Source organism: Tamandua tetradactyla, chromosome 2, assembly GCF_023851605.1.
Source record: "Tamandua tetradactyla isolate mTamTet1 chromosome 2, mTamTet1.pri, whole genome shotgun sequence".
NCBI classification, from domain to species: Eukaryota; Metazoa; Chordata; class Mammalia; order Pilosa; family Myrmecophagidae; genus Tamandua; species Tamandua tetradactyla.
The window spans coordinates 85,760,293-85,784,594 of NC_135328.1; the positions used below are offsets into that span (position 1 = coordinate 85,760,293).

Genomic DNA, 24,302 nt, shown 5'->3' on the forward strand with positions numbered 1-24,302 from the left:
CGGGGAGTACACAGTCTCCTGAGGGGGGCTGGGATGACTCCCAGAGCCCTGCTCATGGCAAGTGAAGAAATCTGAGAGACCAAGGCCACTTGTAGCTGTGCTGACTTTACATCTGACAATCAACCCAGAGGAGCCTCAGTTGACACTTGATGTGGCAGGTAAGATTGTTAATTAACTAATTAACACGGAGCCACTTACTCTGTCACTTTACACCTACCTCCACCCGGATTTGCCTCGTTATGGGAGTTGATGTTAAAGCCAAAAGTAAAACTTTCACTACTCTTCTCCTTTGTAAGTTTGGAGATATTTTACTGTCCCATCAAGTTCTCATTTCACTGAAAGCCCATCCCTCTTCTAGGGAGGGGTCCTCCTCCTTCTTTGCAGGCCACTTTAAGACTAGTAAATCCAATAGTGTTTTTACCACCTTGTTTGCCTTGAGGTCCCTACTAGATCCAGGCCTCTTTGCATCCCAGAGGATATTCCTTAAACAAATAAACTTGTCTGTATGAGATGAACGTAGCCGGGGATGAGCCTGCTGAACAGCCCCTGTCTGCATTCAGGTTCTCAGTCTTAGATCTTAAAAACCCATTTTTGTATCCCTCTTCACCCTACTCTCAATTCTATTTGCTATTAAATAGCAGGGCTTTAATGATAAGATTCCCACCCTGCTCACTTAGATAGTGCTGCCCCAAGGGTTTGAAAATAGTCCCCATATCTTCAAGAATGACTTAGCAGCAGTCCTTACAGACATCCAACTGCCTCAAAGTACAGTTTTGCAATATGTTAAATTTTGTGAACTAACATGTTCCTAGTATGAAAGTGAATCTTGTTTGTAGTTATTGCTGACTGTATGTCCTACATGGAGACAGAAAATCGTAGAGGGTTTAAGAAAGTGAATTTTGCTTATTGTCATTTCTGACTACGTGTCGTAAATACAGAAAGTATTTGTGAAGTATTACACTAATTACAGACATTGTCTATCCTTCTGTTAAGCTAAATATTTATAAGTGAAATGTTATTCTCACTGTTCATGTTATTTCCTGATACTTTGTATTATGTTAAACAACAGTATGATGTTATTAATCATAGTTTTAGTTATTAGAAAAATTACAGATCATAAAAACAACCAGATTTACTTGTCAGTTATTCTACTTTCCTCAAAAGCTTCCAAAAATTAAATTTTCTGCAGCGCCTTATCTTGAGAAGTCACTCCAGGAGTTTTTCTAATGCAAATTTCAGCTAGATAGAGCAAACTGCAACACGGTGCCAAGCCCCAACCAACAGTGTTTCTAAAAGCTCTAGAGAATACCCTGACTTCATTCAGCTCCTGCTTCTGTTCAAACCATGAGTATAACTTGTCACCCAGTTTATTTCTTCCAGATTAGAAGGCTTTCACAGCAAACTTCTCTTTACCAGACGCTGTGCTCCTGTTCCCCAGGAACCCTCAACAGTATAGCCAGAGACTTCTGTGGCCACACAAGTAGGGCCTGCGTCCCCACTGACAGCTTGAAGAAGCTACAGAAGATGGGTCACCCATCCAAATTCCCTTAAGATTAAGGGAACTAGAAATCTCTGAGGAGGAAACGAGGTAGTGTTAGAATTAGGGTGGTGGCTAGAGAAGCCAAGGCAAATCCCAGAAGCAGTCAGGGCTCAAGGAGAAAGATCTGTCTCTTAATAATAGCATGTATTGATAAGTAGCATCTGGGAGCCCACCTGAGTGAGTCATCCATGGAGAAAGGTGGAGCCAAAGGAATTCGCCTCAGTGAATCATTTATGCTCAAGCAGCAACAGAAGAAAGGAAAAGGGGAGGGTATTAAGATAGTTAATAAAAATTACAAATGGAACAATACTATAAAAGCAGATTGCCCCACATTGTCAGGCCCTCTTGCCTCTCCTTTTCTTGTGAGAGGGCCTGCATGTCCTCTCACAAAAAAAAGGGAGAGAGATGAATGAATCTATAAATTAATGACTACTCCCCCATAAGCACATATAAACAGCAGGCACATTCTATTTAAGAATCAAAGTCCAAAAATGTATACAAATCTATCTGAAAGTTTTAGCTCAGGTTATTTGCCTTTCCATATATAAGCAGTTTATGTATACTCTGCATTATATACATATGTGCCCACATATATGTGTGATTATTTAGAACAATATAAATTTAGGCTAATCACAGACTAAAGAAATCACAAGATTCTTATTTTCAAGTCAAAACATATTTTTATAGTAATACTATAAACAGGCCCGAGAGTATACAGAGAACAGCCTAAGGAGTAATGTAAAGACATAACTGGTGTTCAAACCATATACTGCAGTGAGAAAAAATGCCCCATTCTAGGTAGCAAGTGATCTCTGTATATGGGAAAAGGTTATCTTCTTATAAGTGCTAGCAAACATCCATATGGCTTTTCTTAGGTAGTTGTACTTAGCCTTATGATTCAAGACAACAGAATTGTCAGCTGTGGCAAAAGTTGGGAGGAGACTTTGTCCACAGTACCCTCACATGCCAAGTTATATTTCAACTTTTATGAACTGGTATGGGATTTTCACCACCATTTATAATGGTGATTTAACATTAAAAGAAGAAAAGAAAAATATGTATGTTCTGAGTATAGCAAGTTACAAACAAATGTAGTCTGAAAAACAACACAGAGTATTTTAGTGCACGTAGAAACAGGCAAAACAGGGACAGGAGTCTTTAAAAGAGGACAAGTAAAAGAATGTTTAAGGTTTTCCAGTATATAATGCATTTAGAGTGTGAAGATAAAATGCCTCCCATCTATTCATTTTAATGAATATTTTGCTTAGTGTAGGAAGATCAGATTTAGGTAGCTGTTCAAAAATCTAATAGAGTCATTTATTTCTGAGAAACTTCAAGTTTCAGCATTAGGCAGAAGCTTCATCTAATTTTAGAACTTAATCAAGAGACCTGATGGAATAATAGTTGTTTATTATCTATCAACTGGAATGTTAAAATATAAAATTGGCAATTTTTCATATTTTTTAAAATAATTTTTATCAACCTTACTAATAGAATATATTTCATGCCCAGTCATGCTCTCTTAACAGAAAGAAACTCAAAAGTTTTATTTCTCCTTCTCTCCTACCTTTCTTCTTTACTTTTGTCCTTACATCCTTCCTTGTATTCTTTCTTTTCTTTTATTGCTCCATTTCCTTCACCTCCCTTCTTCCCGCTTTTACCCTCTCCCTTTCAATTTATCCCCATACCTTGCTGCAATTGCATTCATTTCTGTCATCCCACCACAAGAAAAGTTCTGAAATATTAATGTGCATCGTTTTTTATTTGGTGGGGGGGAAGATGTCATTATATTACGTGCATTGTTGACATGTATACATGTATTTTTGCATAGAATATTGTATTGTTTTTCATATTTTCTATTTTCCTATGAAAAATATGTTTTTAAGACACATGTAAAGTACTCAATGCTAGGTGTTCTCATTTGTTAAATGTTGATGGAATGCAATATACCTGAAATGGATCAGCTTTTAAAAGAAAATTTATTAAGTTACAAGTTTATTGCCACATGGGACATCATATGGCTGGTATCTGCTGGTCCTTGTTCCTGGTTCCATTGCTTCCAGGTTCTGATGACAGTAGTTTCTTTTCTAAGCATCTGTAGGCCTTCACCTAGCACCTCTGGGACACAACTATGGGTTTTGTCTTGTTTAGCATTTCATGGGAAGGTATATGGCAATGTCTACTGGGTGTGCATCTCCAAACATCCTTGTCTGGGTATCTGTTCTCTGTCAGTGTGCCAAACATCTCCAAATGTCTCTGTGTCAGCTCTCTTTTTAAAGGACTCCAGTAAACTAATCAAGACCCACCTGTAATGGGCAGAGTCACATCTCCATCTAATCAAAAGGCCACACCCACAATTGAGTGGGTTAGGTCAATCTCCATGGAAACAATCTAATTACAATATTGAATCAGGATTAAAGGGCTTGGCTTTACTGAGGTACACAACACTTTCAGATCAGCATCCCCAAGAGTTTATCTGTTTACTCTCTTAGGGATGAACAATCAAACAGCCACCAATGTTATGCATCCATAAACAATGTTGCAGTAAACATCCTCATATATGTCCCTCTATGGAGATATATATATATATATATATATACACACACACAGAAATAGAACTGATGGATCATAGAGCATGCATATCCTGAATTTGACATCATAATGTCCAAAGCTCTTAGATAGTTATTCCAGTCTATTCAACTGCAGTGAATCTAGGAAGATTCTCACACTGCTTCATCTCTCCCAATGCACAAATGTATAATTGTGTCAGTTCAAAATTTCTAAAATAATACCTTATTTTAATTTTTACTTTCATTTATATGATCGCCAGTACTTGTATTTATTTATTCATTATGCAAACTACCTTCAGCAGCTTCAACTTCTATGAATTGCAAGTTAATGACTTTTCAATTTTAATATTGCAGTTCGATATTTTATTCTTGTTGTTAACCAACACATTCTTGTATATACTAGACACCAAGCCCTTTCATTTTCTCTGTTATATCTCTCTTTAGTCATTGTTTTAGTTTGCTAAAGATGCTATAATGCAATGCACCAGAGATGGATTGGCTTTTATAAAGGAGATTTATTTAGTTATAAATGACTAATTTTGGAAGGTACAGGGCAACTGCTGCTGGCTTTCTCTCTTGGCTTCTGGGTTCAAACGACTTTCCCTGGAGTGTTCCCCTTCTACATCTCCAAACATCAAGGTTTGAGATCCTTCTCTCTCTTCTGACTCTCCTTTTAAGTCTCTAGCTAATTAAATTAAACATCACTCACTGCAGAAGGCACTCCCCTGAGCTGATTGTAGATGTAACTAGCCATAGATGAATTTCACATTCTGATGATTTAAGTCTACAGCAACGGAACTACTGGGCACTATCACCTGGCCACATTGACACCTGAATTTAATTAGAACAGTCATAAAGCCCTCATTTTGATAAAATTAATTTAATAAATTTTTGCCATAGGGTTTAAGATGCTTTATGATTGAGGCTTTAAGAAATCTTTCCTCAATTAATAAAGTTATTGCCCTTTTTAGCTAATCCTGTACACTTAAGTTTTAATCATCTGGAATGTATTTTGTACTTAATCTTCAGTAGAGATATATTTTTTTCATATCCTATGCCACTGACTCAACAAAATATAATTTAAAATACATCCATCTTCTCCTTATTGATTGGTGGTATCAAATTTATCACTTCTATTCAATTTCTTGAGTCAATGCATAGATTATTCTACCAATTGTTGTTAGTAGAGTGTTAGAATGTGAGTCTTGAAATCAGGAAGAGTTATTTGAACACCATAATTACATAGAGCCTTGAATAGGGAGTGAAATCTTATTGTTTTGTACAGGCTGGTGTGGTGTCCCGATACATCCCAGAGAAGTCTGAGCAGAAGATTAAAAAATATTTGCAAAGTCATCTTGAGGGGCTGGGGGAAAAACGTGGAAATATTAAATCTGATATTCTTGCAATCATTGGGGACCACCAATTTGAGAGGCCATGCCCTCAATCTTAGGGCTTTCCCTTATGAAACTTATTCCTGCAAAAGAGAAACTAAGCCTACTTACCACTGTGCCTAAAAGACACCCCCAGAGAACCTCTTTTGTTGCTCAGACATGGTCTCTCTCTCTCAGCCACCTCCATAGGTGAGCTCAGTGTCTTCTCCTGTACAAGGGACGTGACTCCAGGTGATGAGCCTAGCCTGGCATCATGAGAGTGTGAAACCCTTCTTGACCAAAAGGTCAAGAATGAAACAAAATACAGTTTCAGTGACTGAGAGATTTCAAACAGAGCTGAGGGGCCATTCTGAAGATTATTCGTATGCAGTATATAGTATACCCTTCCATTTTTTGGTATACTGGAGTATCGAGAGGGAAATACCTGAAACTGTTGAACTATAATCCAGTTCTTGTCATGAACAAAGGCAACAAAAATCAAGTGATAGCAAGATGTGTTTCGCATATAAGCAATCATGTTGAAAGAATAGGAAATTTGGATCCCAGTACAACAAAAGGACTAGGAGGCAAACGTGAATAAACCCTGTGTTCAGAATATACTCAAATGTGTGTGCATAGACTGCATACCCATTATATAGGTCACTTAGGTATTTTGTTTACAATGCATAATTCCTTAATTATCCATTTGAGAAATAAGAATGAACACTAAGAAACTGAAATCTGATTAGCACTTATTTTCACAATATCATGCTAATCTCAAAATAGTAACTTCTTTGATGGTAAGTATTAAACGTTTCAAAAGTATAAGTTAATCTTATTTTTTTTAACTCTCTGAATGGGGACTGCCAAAAAAGGTTGATTATTTCACTCTATTTGCAAAAAGACTAGACACCCTTAGCAAGAAAAGAGAGGAAACAAATGTCACTAAGCGTATGCCCATACAAATCAAAATATCTAGATAAGCTGTGTTCTTATTACTTATATAGCTACCCTATTAACCAGCATAATGGAAGCTTAACCTTCACAAGACAGAATTGCTAAATTAATTACATATCTATTTGAAATTTCCAAACCTCTGCTCTCAAAACAATTTTAGTATACCTATTAAGTACTCCAGGTCATTTAGAAAAACAGAAATAAAACATATCTCAGCCTTTGCAATTAAAAATTTTTTATCATATTTGAACAACATTCCGCTATAAAATTTGAACCAATTACATTTATTTCTAAATATGATTTATGTAATAAAGTCTCCCTAAATGAAGATCTTAAGTATATGATCTGTGCAAACTTACAGTAGTGTATATTCCAAAAAAAGATTCTGTTCCTAATGTAATACTACAATATACCTCTTTTCTGAGTAAATATATATGTTAAGCCTTAAGGTTTAAACTCTTTGGAAGGCAAACAACTTAGTGAAAAAATTATCTTTCATTTAAAAATGTTTATCATCTCATAATAGGTCCCTGAACTTTCAAATTTATGTGTGAGAATACATTTACAGCTCACATTCCTAGGAAAGGCATAGGCTTTATATTAAAAAGCTGCAAGATTTTAAACTCACCAATTTATTGAAAAAGCCATTACTTTTATTAGAAATAACAAACAATATTTCTCAGGATGTTTGCAAACTGTCATATATTTCACACAGTGCATTTCTCTGTTTAATTATAGTCCAGCAGGAGTTGGAATCTCTCCCTGACAATGGGCAGATGTATTTAATGGACTGTGTAAGCTGGTTTCCTTGTGCACAAATCAAGCACGTCTTCCCCAAAGTATCATACTCAGAAAGCCAAAATCACAGACACATTTAAGGACCCCATACTAGTGACTGAGTCAGAATCATGCATCATTTCTTGACGCTTGGTACTAGGCAGAAGTTTCCCCCAAAATATTGTGACCAGTTGCTATTTTAATATCTGTGAAAACCTCAGCTCAGGCTGCAGTGCTCACCAAGCACAAAAAAAGTGGCAGCAAGGGTAACAGCGAAGCCAATTATGGGAAGTTTTCAACCATCCTGATATAGGCTCATGTAACCCACATAAAGGAGAAGAGCAGCAACGCAGTACTGAGAAAAAAAGACTGCATACCTAACATGCAGAAGACTAATCCCCTATAAGGAGATGACTTTTCCAATTGGCATCACGCACGTTTACTGGAGGTTGCTGAAACGACACCCGACTCAATTTGAATGGATAATCAAAAGTGGCAGTAACAGTTTTCAGTGATTTTAGGAGGACAAGTCACTAGAATTTTTGTTTTACCCTTAAAAACCTTCACAGGTGGCAAAAGCAAAGATAGAAGCACCTTGATGAAGCCGAGCGGCTCCTTAAACTGGTTGAGGTTGAGCTGGAAGGCAGTTCCTTCGGAAAGAAGGGAGCGAGGCAGGCCGACCTGGTGAAGAGAGGGGCGGGGCGAGACCTGCACAGCTAGGAAGGGCGGGGGGGGGGGGTAGTGGGGGCGGGGGGGGGGGTGGGGGCGGGCAGGGGGCGGGGGGTGGTTGTAACAGCCTCGTTTCTTGAAGTTAATTGAGTAACTATAGAGTTTTTAAGGTGTGACCTTGTGGTCCTGAAAACCTTGTGACTGACACTCCCTTATCTGATGTATAGACAGATGAGTAAGATAAAAAAGACAAAAAATAAGTAAATAACAGGGTGAGTGGGGTATGGGATGTTTGGGGTGGGGTTCTTTTTTACTTTTATTTTTACTTTTATTCTTATTTTTATTTTGGAGTAATGAAAATGTTCAAAATTTATTGTGATGATGAATGCACAGCTATATGATACTTTGAACCACTGATTGTACAATTTGGGTGATTATATGGTATGCCAAAATATATCTCAATAAAATTGCATAAAAATCAGAAAGGACAAGATCAACTTCTTTACCCTTCTTTTTAAAGGTTAATTTGTATATTCATAAAAATTCAACAAATTATGAAGAAAATTAATTTAAAAATGGCCTTTCTTTCTTTTTTTATCACATAGTTGTATATTCATCATCATAATCATTTCTTAGAACATTTGCATCAATTCAGAAAAAGAAATACAAAGAGAACAGAAAAAATGTTATAATTTCCATTTCATTGAATTTATAAGAAAATTTGGTGAAAATTGATATATTCATAATCATAGTCACCTCATCCAAAAAACAAGGTACTGCTCTTTATTCAAATTATCTCTATATCTTTTTACCAGGGTTTTAAAGATTCTTTGTATTAACTAGAGATCTTAGGAATTTTTAGTTATATTAATTATTAGACACTTTAAAGGTTTTTGGTCTATAGTATATGCACTTTCATTTATATTGGCTTTAATGATGAATATTGATCTCATTAAGAAATGGTATAAAATTTTATGGGTTGCTCTTATCTGCAAAATTGCTAAACCAGTTTAGTTCAATCATTTGGTTGGATTTTGTGTATAGTTGTTCATCTAATTGACAAAAAATAAGTTAACCCTTTCCTCCCAATCCATATACTCTGATTTCTTTCTTTACCTACTGTATGCCAGAAAGTACATAATACTTTGTGTTGAATAAACAGTGCTAGTGAAAAGAGGTATCCTTCCTTTTTTTTTCAAAACCTAAAGTATTTCACTATGTGTATTTGCTGATTTTTGTTTTATAAGCTTTTTCAAATTAAGGGACTTTACTTTTGTGCCTCATTTAAAAAGATATTTCTTTATAAATGTGCATTGAAATTTATCCAAAAGTTTTTGTTTAATGACTGAGGTGTTTATTTTAATTGTTGTTCCTTTGTAATATTTTATGGTGTACTTACAGTGCATTGTACTACTAAAATTTTAAATGTAACCACTATTGCATTTAAGGAATGAGTGTACATTGAAAATGTGCATTGAATTTCTTTTTTATTTTGTTGTAAAAATATTAAAGTATAACATAAATACAATGAGGTGACTAAATAGTACGTGCACATCTCAAATAATTTTAAAGAGAGAATCAAATTTATATTGGAATTTGATAAAGATTTCACTAATCTATGAATCAGTAATAGGAAAGAAAAGTCTGTTCCATGAACATGGTGTGTTCAAATATTTATTGTGTTATTTTTAAAATTTCCCTCAGTGATGTTCTAGATCATTTGTCTGTCAATATGACTTTAGATTTATTTGTAGGTATTACTTATTTCTGATGCGATTATGCATGAAATATTTTTATTGTTTTGAATTGCATTTTATAATATAAATAAAATTTATTTATAAATTAAATTAAAATTGCATTAATACATGTGTCTAATTAAGCATCTTAACTAATTTATTATGTTTAATAATTCTTTGATTAATTTGTATCACTTCATAATTATAGAATAATTTTTGTAGATACAGGACTATTCATATTACCTAAACCTTTTTCAAGAAACATACATTTCTTCTAAAGCTATCACTCTCATTGGCATAAAGATCTTCATAATTTTCTCTTATTTATTTATTTTTTTGTCATAGGCAGGCACCGGGAAACAAACTGGGTCTCTGGCATGGCAGATGAGAATTCTGCCACTGAGCCACCGTCACACCACCCTCTTTTTATTTTTACAAGTTCTTTTGAATCACTAGTGGTTTCCTTGATTTCATTTCAGATACCGGTTATTTGTTATTTTTTCCTATTTATTTCCTTGGTCAGTCTTGTTTGGGATCTGTACATATTAATCACAAATAGCCTAATTTTTAATGTTTTATTTTCTCTATCATTTGTTTCATTTTTCTGTTCTTTTCATTATATGTTCTGCCTTCTCCCTGCTTTTTCGTGTAATGTGCTATGTGTGTGCAGGTGTGTTTCCTAGGTTCTTTAGATGCAAATTTATACCATGAATTTCAACTTTCTTACTTTTTAGTGTATGAATTTAGAGCTACAAATTTCCTTATGTTATTTTGGCTGCATTTCACAAATTTTGGTTATAATTAACAGTGTTTCATATCATTTGTAATTTCTTAGACTCTTTGACTCATTTAGAAGCCTTTTTTTTTCCTTTCTAAACAACAGGAAGATGTTCTAGTCTTTCTCCTCACCTCCCATCCCTGATGATACATATTTAAATTCCTTAAAATTTGTTGATAATTGATTTGCGGTCTTACACATGGTATATTTTATAAATGCTTCAGGAATTGCTTTGTGCCATAACAAATATTTTGTTTTGTAAATGTTCCACATGTACTTATAATTATTATTGTATTTTGTTTTTAAAAGTGAATGTAATTTTATATTTACCCACAAATTTTTCTTTCCTTGTAGGATTTGTGTTTTCCTGCAGCTTTATATTTCCACCTATAATCATTTTTCTTTAGCTTCAAGAACTCCCTGTTGTAACTTCTGCATATTCTGAACTTGGTTGTACTATTGTAAATACACCGATTTAGTCAAGCTGGTTAATTTTGTTATTCAAATCCCTTCACCTTAGTTAATTTTTCTTAGGAGAGGTATGTTAAAATCACCAACTGTCATTGTGCATAGTTCTTTCCTTTTGCTTCTGTAAAATTTTGCTTTATCTGTTTGAAGCTGTTTTATTAATTGCATACAAGTTCATTTTTTAATCTTCTTTTTATATATATTTGTCCTTTAAAATTTTGAACTCTTCTTTAGAGTTGATAAGAATTCTTGCTACAAAGTTCACTTTGTCTAAGATAAATAGCCACACAAGCATCCTTATTTAGTATTTCTTCTAGGTATCTGTTCTAGTTTGCTAGCTGCCAGAATGCAATATACCAGAAACAGAATAGCTTTTAAAAAGGAGAATTTAATAAGTTGCTAGTTTACAGTTCTAAGGCTGAGAAAATGTCCCAATTAAAGCAAGTCTACAGAAATGTCCAATCAAAGGCATCTGGAGAAAGATACCTTGGTTCAAGAAGGCCGACTACGTTCAACGTTTCTCTCTCAGCTGGAAGGGCACATGGTGAACATGGCAGCATCTGCTGGCTTTCTCGTGGCTCTACCAAAAAGGTGACTCTCTCCCAAATGTTTCCTCTTTTAAAGGATTCCAGTAAGCAATTCCACCTTCAGTGGGTGGAGACACACCTCCATGGAAATCATCTAATCAGAAGTTACCACCCACAATTGGGGTAGGTCACATCTTCATGGAAACAATCAAAATGCTCCCACCCAGCAATATTGAATGAGGATCAAAGGGCATGGCTTTTCTGGGGTCCACCACAGATTCAGACCAGCACAGTATCAGATATTGAATTTTTACCTTCTTCCCTACTTTCTTATATTTAATGTATGCCTTTTGAAAATAACATACAATCACATTTATAAAACTAGTATAGCAGTCTTTGCATTTTAATTGTTATTTACATTATTTGCATTAAATGCAGTTAGATATAGTTAGATTTAATTCTATCATGCTGTTTGTCTTTCTTTTTGTCCCCTATGCTGTTTTAATTTTATTTTTCTAAATATCTTTTTTCTTTTTTTTTTTTGCATGGGCAGGCACCGGGAATTGAACCTGGGTCTTTAGCATGGTAGGCAAGAACTCTGCCTGCTAAGCCACCATGGCCCACCCTCTTAATGTCTTTTTCATTACTATAATTTTTATTCTATTATTTCTCCTCTACTAATATTTAGTTATACATTCTTATATAATTATTTTAGTGGTTAGCCTAGAGATTACAACATGTATATCTCACAAATTATGTCAACTGCCAATTAGTACCATCACTTTCTTAAAAAGGCAGAATTTCGCAGAATTTAACTCATTTTATCTCCATAACTTTTACCAGTATTATACACCCACAGGAAATATTGTTATTTTTTATGAAATAGCCAATATACATGTTATTTACTAGCATACTTATCCTTCTTCATGGTCATCAGCTCCAGGCTCCCTTCTGTGACCATTTTGTCTTCAATTTGAAAAAACACTAGTACTACAACATTTTTCTGGCAACAAAATTATCTTTAAACATTTTTTGTTTAAAAAACATTTTTACAGGGTTTATACTTTTAGTTTGATTTATTTGTTATCCTTTTAACACTTTAAAAGGTGTCATTCCAGGGTGGTGTGATGGTGGCTTAGTGGGCATAATTTTTGCCTGCCATGCCCAAAACCTGGGTTCAATTCCCGGTGCCTGACCATGCGAAAAAGTAAGAATTAAAAAAGTTGTGGCTGTTTTGAAGGCAAGGTCTTTTATTTACTCTGAGTTTTATGTTCTTTTTTTTTTTTCACCATTTTTATGCTAACATGCTTAAAGGTGTGTGTGTGTGTGTGTGTGTGTGCATGCGTGTTTTTGCAGTAATCCCAATTTGTGTTTCATTATGTTTTTTGAATCTGTGGATTGACACATTTAATCATTTGTTGAAAATTCTGTCATTATCTTTTTATGCATTTATGTCCCATGATCTCTTATTGTTCCCTGGGACTCTGATTGTACATATATTAGGCTTGTGACTGTGTCCAAATTATATGTTAAGCTTTTGTTTTTCTATGCCTAGACTCTCTTGGCTCCACTTTGGAAATATTCCATCAATTTCCCTTTGAGTTCACTAATTCTGTCTACTGCTGTGGCAGGCCCATGTTATAACTGTACAATACAGTCTTAATCTTCACTATTACATTTTTTGTTTTAAAATGCTGATATGATTCTTTCCTAAAGAGTTCATTTGTGTTTCATAGCTTCATCAATTTTGTCAATCTCTTTCCCTAGAGTCTTTAACATGTTAATCTTGGTTACTTTAAAGTCCTTGTCTGCTAAATAAAATATATGGATCAATTGTTCTTCTAATTTTTTATCTTGATTTCTGTTATATTTTTCTTCCTCTTCACAGATTTAATAATGCTTAATATAAGGCTGAGTATTTTCATTTTATAAAGTAATTACAGATTCTCCAGGTGAAATCATCTGTCAGAGAGGGTTCTCCCTTTTCTGCTTAGCATATATGGTGAATTGCTGATGCTTTCAAGGATTTAGTTGTATTGTACTGGGATGAAGTTTCAATCCATCTACCACTGATTTATTAATGCTTTTGATCTCTTCATTAAGAGCTTTGTGTCTCTTTCTCTTCTGACCGAAAAACTGAAATATCCAGTCATTTCTGTCGGGAAACTTAACCTTAGATCTTAATATTTATGCCTTACAAATATTCAGGATCTGGCACATGTATTGGAGAGAGAAAGATGAATTATGTATGTAAGAAAGCCCTCTTCTATTAAGAACATGTATCCAAGTACTATGATTTTTTTCTACAGATTACAGTTTAACTCTTCAAAGTCCTCTACCTAATTCCCCAGAATCCCATGTGCAGCCTTAAAATTTAGCAAATATCCTATGCGGAGAAATGAGTTTATTTGTGGCTCCTAGAATATCCAGACTGCCAGGCAACCCCTTTGCAACTACCAACATTCTTGCTGATTTTTCTTTCCATTAATAGAGTCCCCCTGAATGGACAAACACAATATTTATCCTATACATATAGTTAGCTAATTTCTTCCAGAAGAAATATGCTAGTGATTATTTGCCCACCTCAGAACAACACCCCTCTACTGGAATTCTAATAATCTGGTCTTCAGTGCTTTCACAGATTTGTGATGTTCTTAAAAGTATCACTTTTGTAATTTACTCGTACTTCTTAGAATAGGAACATAGGACTATATTCTACCTAGAAGCTAAAAATTTTACTGCATTGTACCTAGAAGCTGAAATCACTAACATCTTATCATTTTAAAATATGTGCTGCATATATTATCTGTCTTTTCCTTTTTCTCTCATTAATCGGCATTGCTAAAGTATGAAGTTTTTAAATATTTTTAAAATGGATCTTGATTTCATAATAGTTTTTGTCCCAGTTTAAATGATTTATGCCATTTTCACCACTATATTCTTTCTCATTTTTGGGGTGTATTTTCTCTTTTTTTATGTTTTAAGTTCAGCCAGTTTATTTTTAATTATTTTTGTTTCCTTATAAGTGTTTTCAAATCAGAATGCTTCCATAGATCTACTGATTTAACTCTGCCCTACTGTTCATTAATTTTCATCTCTCTTCTCAATATAAAAAGCACAAAATGGCATCAGTTGTATATGAACATTAAAAAGTGCCATGATACAATGTTTCTGTGTGTTTCATAAAATGTAATTTTCATGCGGAAATTGACCAAAAAGTGTTCCAAGTTTAAGAAGCACTCTATGTTCTTGGATATCCTCATTGAGTATTATCATTGTCATTGTGTTTAGACATTTGGCAATTAAAAACAAGTTTGACTTTCTAAAATGAAGATTTGCAAAACATTTCTGCTCATAGATTACTTTTTCTCCTTACGTATATGGGCACTTTATGAAATTAGATTTCCCTAGAACCTACTGTGTTATCATATTTCCATTCCTGTGTGGTGAAATTTAAGAAATTTAGCCAAATAATTCATTAATAGCTTCAAACCCACAATATTGCATTAATTTGGCTTTAGTGATTTAGCAAGACATGCTTAGTGGATATTATCCTGTCCCATGCATCCAGATATCTTCTTTGTTTCAATTCTCACAATTACTATCTCCACAATCTTGGGAAAGTTAATTTTCTTAACTTAAAAGGGTGAGAATAATTAAATCTATTAAAACTAGCTTTTTGTGAAGATTTAATATGTTTATATACATAAAGCTACTAGAATAGTGCTAGATAGACAATAGATGCCCCAAATATTTTATCTACCATTTTATACAATTTCAAATAAGGGAATTCATAGCGATGCATATAGTTAAAGAAAAGTATTGTTTATACCAAACACTACCTTTCAAAGGTTTATTTTTTTTTTTCAGGCCTTCATGTTTGCTTCATCTCTTAAAACAGGCATTCATTTAATAAATGGCAAAGGCCATCCATAGCAAATTCACTTATACAAGTGATATGATTCATTTGCATAAGTTATATAATTATTTCACTGTTCAAGTATACATATGCATAATATGTATAAATGCAATTCAATCTATGTATTCAATCTATTTCTGTGGATCTACTGCTTTAGTTGTGCTTTAAAGGCCATTAATTTTCACATACACATATATGTGTATGAATTTTTGGAAAAGTTGTTTAGAAGTTCATTATCAATAGGAATGTATTTCTTTAACAATTTTAAAAACTTATATGCATACCACCTTGTTTTTGCTACCAAGCCATGGCTCTCTGCCTGACATGCATAAAGGTGAATGCTATGACACAGAGATTTTGAAAAAAGAAAGAATTTTATCACAAGATTAATTGTCAAGGAGACAGGAGGCAAGGCTCAAATGTGTCTCCCCAATCTTGAGAATTAAGGGAGATTTTATGGAAATGGAGGTGAGAGATGGGGACAGAAGCAGGGAGGCTTGACTTGGATAGTCAAATATTTAATTATAGAATTGTCCAAATGTGGTAAAGTGGATTTTAGGGAGGTCAGAACCTTACTGAAGAACGTCTCACATTGATTTGCTTCTGATGTCTCCCTATCCTTGCAATCATAGTCAGTGGGAACTAACCTTTGTTCCTGGAGTCTCAAATTTGTCTAAAAGTCAAGGGTCATTGTTTTCTATGCAATTCTCAGGTATACGATCTGCAGTTAAACAAGCTCAGAAGAAAAGTTTACAGGAGCAGAGGACATCTCCCTCAAGCCGGTTTTTGCCGACCCATGTTTCACTTTTTTGGGAATCAAGTAATTCATTAATTCAATCAATCTTGATTTCATACCTTAATATGCTATATTTCTATTGAATTCCTGTCATTTGCTGGACATTATAAGTAACAGATAAATTTTTGTAGTTTATAAGTTTATCTGATATCATTTGAGGCATTTCACCATAGAAGAGGAGCTGAGATCAACTAATAAACTTAAAGTAGTTGTGGGATTTGTTTTAGAGGACATTTATCTCTTCAACTTGAATTTCATGTCTCACCATTCAAACTGAAGAATAGAAACAGTAAATTGAATATTTAAATCTACAATGATATTAACTTCTTAATTTCTACAGTGGCTCAACTATGAAATAAGAATATAATCAGTCCCCGATTACTTCAACTTTGCTTTGAGACAGTTACAATTACGATCAGTGATTAAAATGGTAGAATAATTGATTTTTTCAATCACTTTGAGATGGTCATTGATTGCCTGTGATTTTTTAATCATTATGCTAGGTGAAAGAAATGCAAAGATAATAATATGTATTCTTGCACGTATTATACGTAGATCATTATCCAACTACCTGCAAGCTTGATCTTTACTCAGATGTTAGGAGCTCACTATGGCATATGGTCTAGAAATAGAACACCTTTCCAACTGTTCCTACATATATGACCCTCCCACATATTGGTAGTTGTGAAGGACCAGACTTGCTAGACTGGGATTAGGGTAAGGCAAACGAGGTGCTCTCCTCAGGGAAAAAATGTAAGAGGTGCCAAAAACTTGGTAATAAAGCTAAATAATAGTTTAATGACCCATTTAAAACAATCAAAGTTGATACAGAAAAAATCTACCAAGAACTAAAATGCAATAGTGTGATTAAATAGTAAATATTCATGAGACATTCAACCAATATTTAAATCAAAGTAAATTCTGCTCTATAATTTTAACTGGATCCTCATTAATCTAAAAACAAAATCTGTAATTGTGTGTTTTCATTATTTTTACACGTCATCATTATTCATCTTTTGTTTGATACCTACAGTGAATATCCTGACTTTCTAGCATTCCAATGTTATTGAATTAAACCTGAAAACCCAGATCAGGAAAAGTTAGATTTAGTTTTCTTCATGATGACTAGAGAACAATGGAATTTAATTAATGTTACAAGGATTGGAATTAGTTCTAGGTAAAGCACAAGTCCACTAGAGTACAATAGACGTAGGTATGAATGTCAACTCTGGTCAACAAATTCACATGTAATTTTGAGCAATTTATTCACTTTAACTCAACCTCCTTTCTTCTTTTCAAACTTCAGGAAAGTCTAGCCTATGTTACAGGTTTGCTGTGGGACAGATCAGAAACCCCATAAATCTTCGCTATCCATAAACTGTCACTGCCATCTCTGCATCACTGTCATCTCCAGTATTTTCAACACTGTAGGCACGGATTTGTGACTACTTCATATTAATAAATGAAACAGTAATCTGTGGCTAGTCATGAGCTTGAAAGTGTGTCTTTTTTATCAACATAGGAACATTTCTGGAACAAAACAATCTGTTTTATAAAATATACTGCTTTGGATCATTCACTTAGCTGTTCCAGTTGTGAAAAAAAAAAAAAACATTTCATTTAATTCTTAAAACTAGTCAAAAGTTGTAATTTTTCAGTTCCCAATGGAATATAGTCACAAACAGTGAATACATTAAAGGCATTCATTTTCTTCTAAGCAGATATTGCATTATATAAGGTCTCTACTGGTTTAATTAACTTTCTATCTTACAGAAGCTGCACAATATACTTCCTTTCCCAACTCCCCAAACCTATACCACAATCATGAATTTTTCATTTCTTTACATTTCATTCAGCTACTTAAATGATTATGAATCGAATCAATAAGGGCAAAGAGTTTTTAAAATCGTGTGGATTGCTTCCTCATCCGTTTATTAGCAGAAACTTCATTCTGATTTTGGAAACTGCTGATTTTGAATGTACCCAGATATTTTCATGTGATCATCATTTTCATATGATCACCATATGCCATGGCAGCGTGCTAGATACTGAAGCATTATATTTAATTATGTGTTATACTTAACATTTGCTATTTCAACAAGGTATACTTAAAGCAACTGAATCTAGGGTATAATAATTATTCAATAAATAAATGAATATCTTAATTTAGTGTGCAACTTTTTCATATTACCTGGGTTAACATTTCAATACGGCATTCAATGGTGCTTGGCCACAAGTTAGTTCAGTCTATATGAATCTGCTATACTAAAATAAAGTACAGCAGAATCGTTCTGCAAACTCAATCCATAATATAAAGTATGTAAAATAATCAGAAACAGCCCTGATCAACAGCAAAATAGTGAGAGAATCCATACCTGGCAAGTAAGCTGTTTCAACTTAAAAATATATAAATAAAGCATGAAAAGAAAATCAAATGCCTAGACAGGATGACTATTTCTGTGTTCATTTTGAACTTTAGATCTTTCCTCTGAAACTTAACCAGATAAATGACTTCTTGAATTACCCTCCTGAGTATCTCAAGTAGACCTTTCTATAATTAAATATCTGGATCAGCTTCTTTGACCTTGACTGACTTCTGTGTTTCTTTTTCTGCTTTATTCCAGGCCCTTGGGGCTCATCCTGCTTCTCTTCCTCTTTATTACTGTCACCTTCAACTCTTTACATTGGAATGCATTCGCCCCACTGGACCTGCTGTGGTGAAGGAAGCTCTCTCTCCCTTTTTTTGCTATTCATCTCTGCCAGTGGAACAAAGGAATGCCATTTTTCTGTACTACTCCAGGTGCCATCATGATCGTATCACTTATCCTTTTCAAAATTAAATTAAAATTACATCCAATATCTACATCCCATTTAGGTGGGAGGTTTACTATCACATCCCTTGGAGTCTGTACATCAAACATTTTAAACAAACAAATTAACAAATGAATAATATCTGAAAGTCCACTAAAATCTTTAAAGGTTTACACAGCTAGTCTTACATCTGATTTCTAGTTCCAACTTGCATCAGCCTTGGTGTATGTCATTCTGCTGGGCCAGCATGTTTTTTTGCTCTGTGTCGCCTCACTGCACTGTAAGAAAAACTTCTCAGACATTTCCTTCCCTGAGTCTCTGCTGTGGTATTCAGCCTTGGTAGTGTTTGATCCTCATTATTATATAAAGGGTCACAAAGTTTTATTTTTAACTCTTAAACACAATGATTCATGAAGAATTTTGGGGGAAGAGGGTGAAGTAAGGATCTGCAGGACTCTGTCCTCTTCCAAGGACAGCTTGTCTGAAGCAACTGCTTTGGGGCTCTGAAGGCTGGGAGAGCTCTGTGCAGCATCCCAGGAAGAGCAGGATGGAAAGACTGAGAAAGTACAAGGAAAGACTGTGAATAAGTTGCCCTGTCATGGCTGCTAGCATCCATTTCCCATTCTTGAGGTAAACAGCCTCAGGTCAGTTCCCTGGTTGACTGGTAGCTACAGACAGAGAGGGATGTGGAAGCCTTCCTCCCCAAGAATGGAGGAGGGGAGGAGGGAGAATGGCTGAGTGTATACCATGGATTTTGGTTCACAAATGTAGACCACTCAGTTCTACCATCTTAGCCAGCACCAGACAGGGGTTGCTATGCCATTGTATCAACCATGTATCTGACAGAGGTGGAGCTTGTGGACATTCAAAAATGCAATGCCTCCTTAGGGATGCAAGAAACAGTTTGCCAAAGAGAGGCAGCTGCTCACTAGGGTACTGCAGCTTCAGGGTGCCAACAAAAAGGCTTTTGAAATTCTTTTCTAACCCTCTGCCAGGGCCTTTTGGAACTGATCTGTATGCCCTTTGTGAGTCCTTGGTCCTGTTTTGGCTGGGAAATTCTGATGATCCAAGTATCAAAGAAGAGATTTAACACGAAGGTAATCAACAACAATATCCTAAACAGGAGTGAGAAGCTGATTTTCAGAGTAAGCTCATCAAGATAATAGATGTTTAGACACAAACAAAAAATTACAAGCCACACTAAGAAACAGGAAGATATGGAGCAGTCAAAGGAAGAAATAAAAAAGTCATAGGAAATATATAATTTGGAGCAGCTATTCTATGCTAAATCAACTCAAGGAGAAGAAGAAACATAAAGATTTGAAGGGTAGGAAGAAGACACTGGTTGAACATAAAGAATAATTTTGAAGTATGAAAAGAAACATAATTAAACTTATGGGAATGAAAGGCACAATAGACTAGATTAAAATGTTCTAGAGGCATACTACCTCAGATTAGAATAGGCAGAAGAAAGAATCAGCAAACTGGAAGATAGGGAATTTGAAATCTCACAACCAGAAGCACAGATAGAGAAAAGATTAAGCAGGATTTAACCTGGTATGCAAGGCTGGTTCAACATAAGAAAAGTAATTAATGTAATACACCACAGTAAGAGAAGAAAGGAAAAAAAAATTACCATCCCAATTGATGTAGAAAAGGCATTTGCAAACTACAGCAACTTTTCTTGATAAGAAGATTTAGAACACTAGGAATAGAAGGAACTTCACATGATAAAAGGCATGTATGAGAGACACACAGCTTGCATCACACTCAATGATGAAAAACTGAAAACTTTCCCTCAAAGATTGGAAAAAAGACAACAATTTTCACATTCACCACTCCTATTTAACATCATGATAGGAGTTCTAGCTAGAATAGTTAGGCAAGGAATAAAAGGCATCCAAATTAGAAAGGAAGAAGAATAACTTTGACTATTTGCAGATGACATGATCCTATATCTATAGAAAGTTCTGAAAAATCTACAACATATCTATGAGGGCTAATAAACAAGTTCAGCCAAGTGAGGTGATAAAAGATCAAGACATAAAAATAAGTAGTGTTTCTATCTACTAGTAATGAGAAATCATAGAAGGAAATCAGGGGAAAAAATTCCATTTACAATAGCATTAAAAGAATCAAATAACTAGAAATAAATTTGACCAAGTATGTAAAGGAATCATATATGAAAAACTACAAAACATTGCTAAAAGAAGTCACAGAAGACCTAAATAAATAGAAGAGCGTTCCATTTTCATGAATCGGAAGACTATATATCATTAGGTGTCAATTCTACGCAAGTTCATTTACAGATTCAATACAATCCCAATCAAAATTCCTACAGGCTATTCTTCAGAAATGGAAAAACTAATTATCAAATTTATTTGGAAGTTTAAGTGGCCCCAAATAGACAAAAACATCTGGAAAAAGAAAAAGCAGTTGGAGGGCTCACACATCCTGTCTTTAAAACATAATACAAAGCCACAGTGCTCAACACAGTAGGGTATTGGCATAAAGATAAATATATTGACAATAGAATTTAATTGAGAGTTCATAAATAGACACTCACATCTGTTGTCAATTGATTTTGACAAGGCTGCCAAGTCCACTCAACTGGGTGCATAATAGTCTCTTCAATAAATGGTGCTGGGAGATCTGGATATCCACATTCAAAAGATTGAAACAGAAGTTCTATTTTACATCTTATACAAAAATTAACCCTAAATGGATCAAAGACTAAAGCATTAGAGCTAAGACCATAAAATCTGAAGACAATGTAGGAAAATATTTTAAGGATCTTGTGATAGGAGGTGGTTGCCTAGATCTTACATTCAAAGCATAAGTAATACAAGAGGAAATAGATAAATGGGATCTCTTCAAAATTAAGCACTTGTGTGCATTAAAGGACTTGTAGGAAAGTAAAAAGGCAGCCATTGTAATGGGAAACAATACTTGGAAACTACATATAAGATAAAGGTTTAATATCCAGAATATATAAAGAGGTACTACAACTCAACAACAAAAAGACAAACAATCCAATTAAAAATTGGGCAAAAGACATTTTTCCCAAGAGGATATACAATGGCCTATGAAGCACATGAAAAGATGTTCAATTTAACTGGCTATTAGGGAAATTAAACGAAAACCACAATGATATATCTTTTCTCACCTACTAGAATGTCCATTATTTTTAAAAAAGAGCACTACATGAGTTGGGGAAGATGTGGAAAAATAGAAAAATCATGCACTGCTGGTGGGAATGTAAAATGGTGCAGCTGCTGTGGAAAACAGCTTGGTGATTTCTCAGGAGGCCAAGTAAAGAATTGCTGTAAAATCTGTAAAACTAACTACTAGGTATATACCCAGAAGAAAGATGGACAAGGGTGTGAACAGATATTTGCACACTGATGTTCATAACAACATTATTCACAATTTTCAAAAGCTGGAAGCAACCCAAGTATCCATCAACTAATGAATGGATAAAGAAAATATGTGTGTGAGTGTGTGTGCGTGTGTGAGGGATTATTATTCAACTGTAAGAAGTAATGAAGTCTGATGCATATAACAACATAGATGAACCTTGAGGATATTATGATGAGTGTAATGAATCGGACACATAAGGACACATATTGTATGTTTTCACTAATATGATATATATAAATACAATAATAAGCAAACTCATAGAGTTAGTATCTGGAATATAGATTACCATGAGCTAGAATAAGGATAGAAAATGAGTAACCAATGCTTAGTCTGCACAGAATTTTATGTTAGGTTAATTGTAAATGTTTGGAAATGGATAGAGGTGATGGCAGCACATTGTTCTGAGTATAATTAACAGTGCTGAATTGCGTGTGAATGTGGCTGAAAGGGAGAAGTTTAGGGTTGTGTATGTAAGTAGAAGAAGTGTGAGAGGATAAAATGTGGGACTGCATAACACAGTGACCTTGCTGTGGATGTTGACTGTGGTTAATGGTACAAATATAAGAATATTCTTTCATACACTATAATAAATGTATATCACTATTACATGGTGTTAATAATGGAGTGGTATATGGAAAAAGTGCACCCAAAGAAAACTGTGGACTATAGCTAACAGTGATATTTTAATAGTCTTTCACCAATTGTAACAAGGGCAGCACACCAATTTTGTGTCAACAATAAGCACTTTCGGGAGTAATGAAGATGTTCTAAAATTGACTGTGATGCTGAATGCACAGTTCTGTGATTATTCTGAAAGCCATTGATTGTACACTTTGGATGGATTGTATGGAGTGAGAATATATCTCAATAAACTGCTTAAAAGAAAGACAGCACACTGTGATCAATTCCACTGCTCTTCCTAAACAATGCATCTAGTACTTTATTTCCAAGCTCGTCTTAACATCCAAAACTCTGTATAGCTAGGTATCCTTATTTCTACAATTGCATTTCGAAAAAAGTTGTCATTTGTGTCTTTAAAGCAGAGAGGAGGGGAAACAAATGCATATTTCTATTTTAGTAAATCTGTTATATAAAAATAGCCTTTTATTTTTAAGGTTTCTAATTTTAATTCTAATGAGGATAGATAAAGGAGTCAAAAACGACCTGAAACAGAAGAAATTTTGCAAATTTCTTGAAATCATAGTTTCAAGTGACCTTAATTGCCTTAAGGAATAGCTTTGTGTTTAAATGAATATGCTTTTGAAAAGATATATTTCAGTTGTAGTCATCTCACCCAAAGAAGGTGATTAAATCTCTCTTGTACTTAGGTCTCTAAACTATAAAAGCAATGTTACTTAACTTAAAGGTTTATGGAACCAATTACGATATTTCATTAATTCTAAATCATATTACTTTATTATTCTACATTTTAACATGCCTGAAATCAAAATGTCTCTCACAATCAGTATTGCGGAGTGGAGGGGTGTTTTGTGTAATTGCTTGGCAAAAGTAACAGAGATTTGAGCAATAGCTCAAGTGAATATGCTTTGGTTTTGGAAAAGTACATTTTAATTGCTGTTATCTCACCAAAGCAAGGTGATTAAATCTCTATTATTTGATATAATATGGTATATGTGATAATGTATAAATTATGTGATTTTATGCAGGGGAGTTAACAGCCGGGCTTTTGAAGAGAACTTTTTGGGATCAGATCCCACCTCTACCTCTGGATAAATACATGTCCTTGGAAAAGTTACTTTACCATTTTAGGCCCATTTTCTAACCTGTGAAATAATCTTTCCTTGACAAGATTGCCCCTGTGCTGAAATTTGCAAAAGGCTTATTCAATGTTTTACATACATTTGAATTTACATTTATTTTTAAAAAAGAAAGCAAAAGATAACTTACTGTGCCAGTTTGAATCTATTATGTGCCACAGAAAAGCCATGTCTAAATCCTGATCC

General features: G+C 34.4%; 1 pseudogene; it reads right to left on the reverse strand.

Moving 5' to 3' along the window:
• Positions 1-7,169: 7,169 nt before the first annotated feature.
• The window catches only part of LOC143656984 (synaptophysin-like protein 1 pseudogene), a 49,449-nt pseudogene continuing 32,316 nt past the window's right edge, over positions 7,170-24,302 (reverse strand).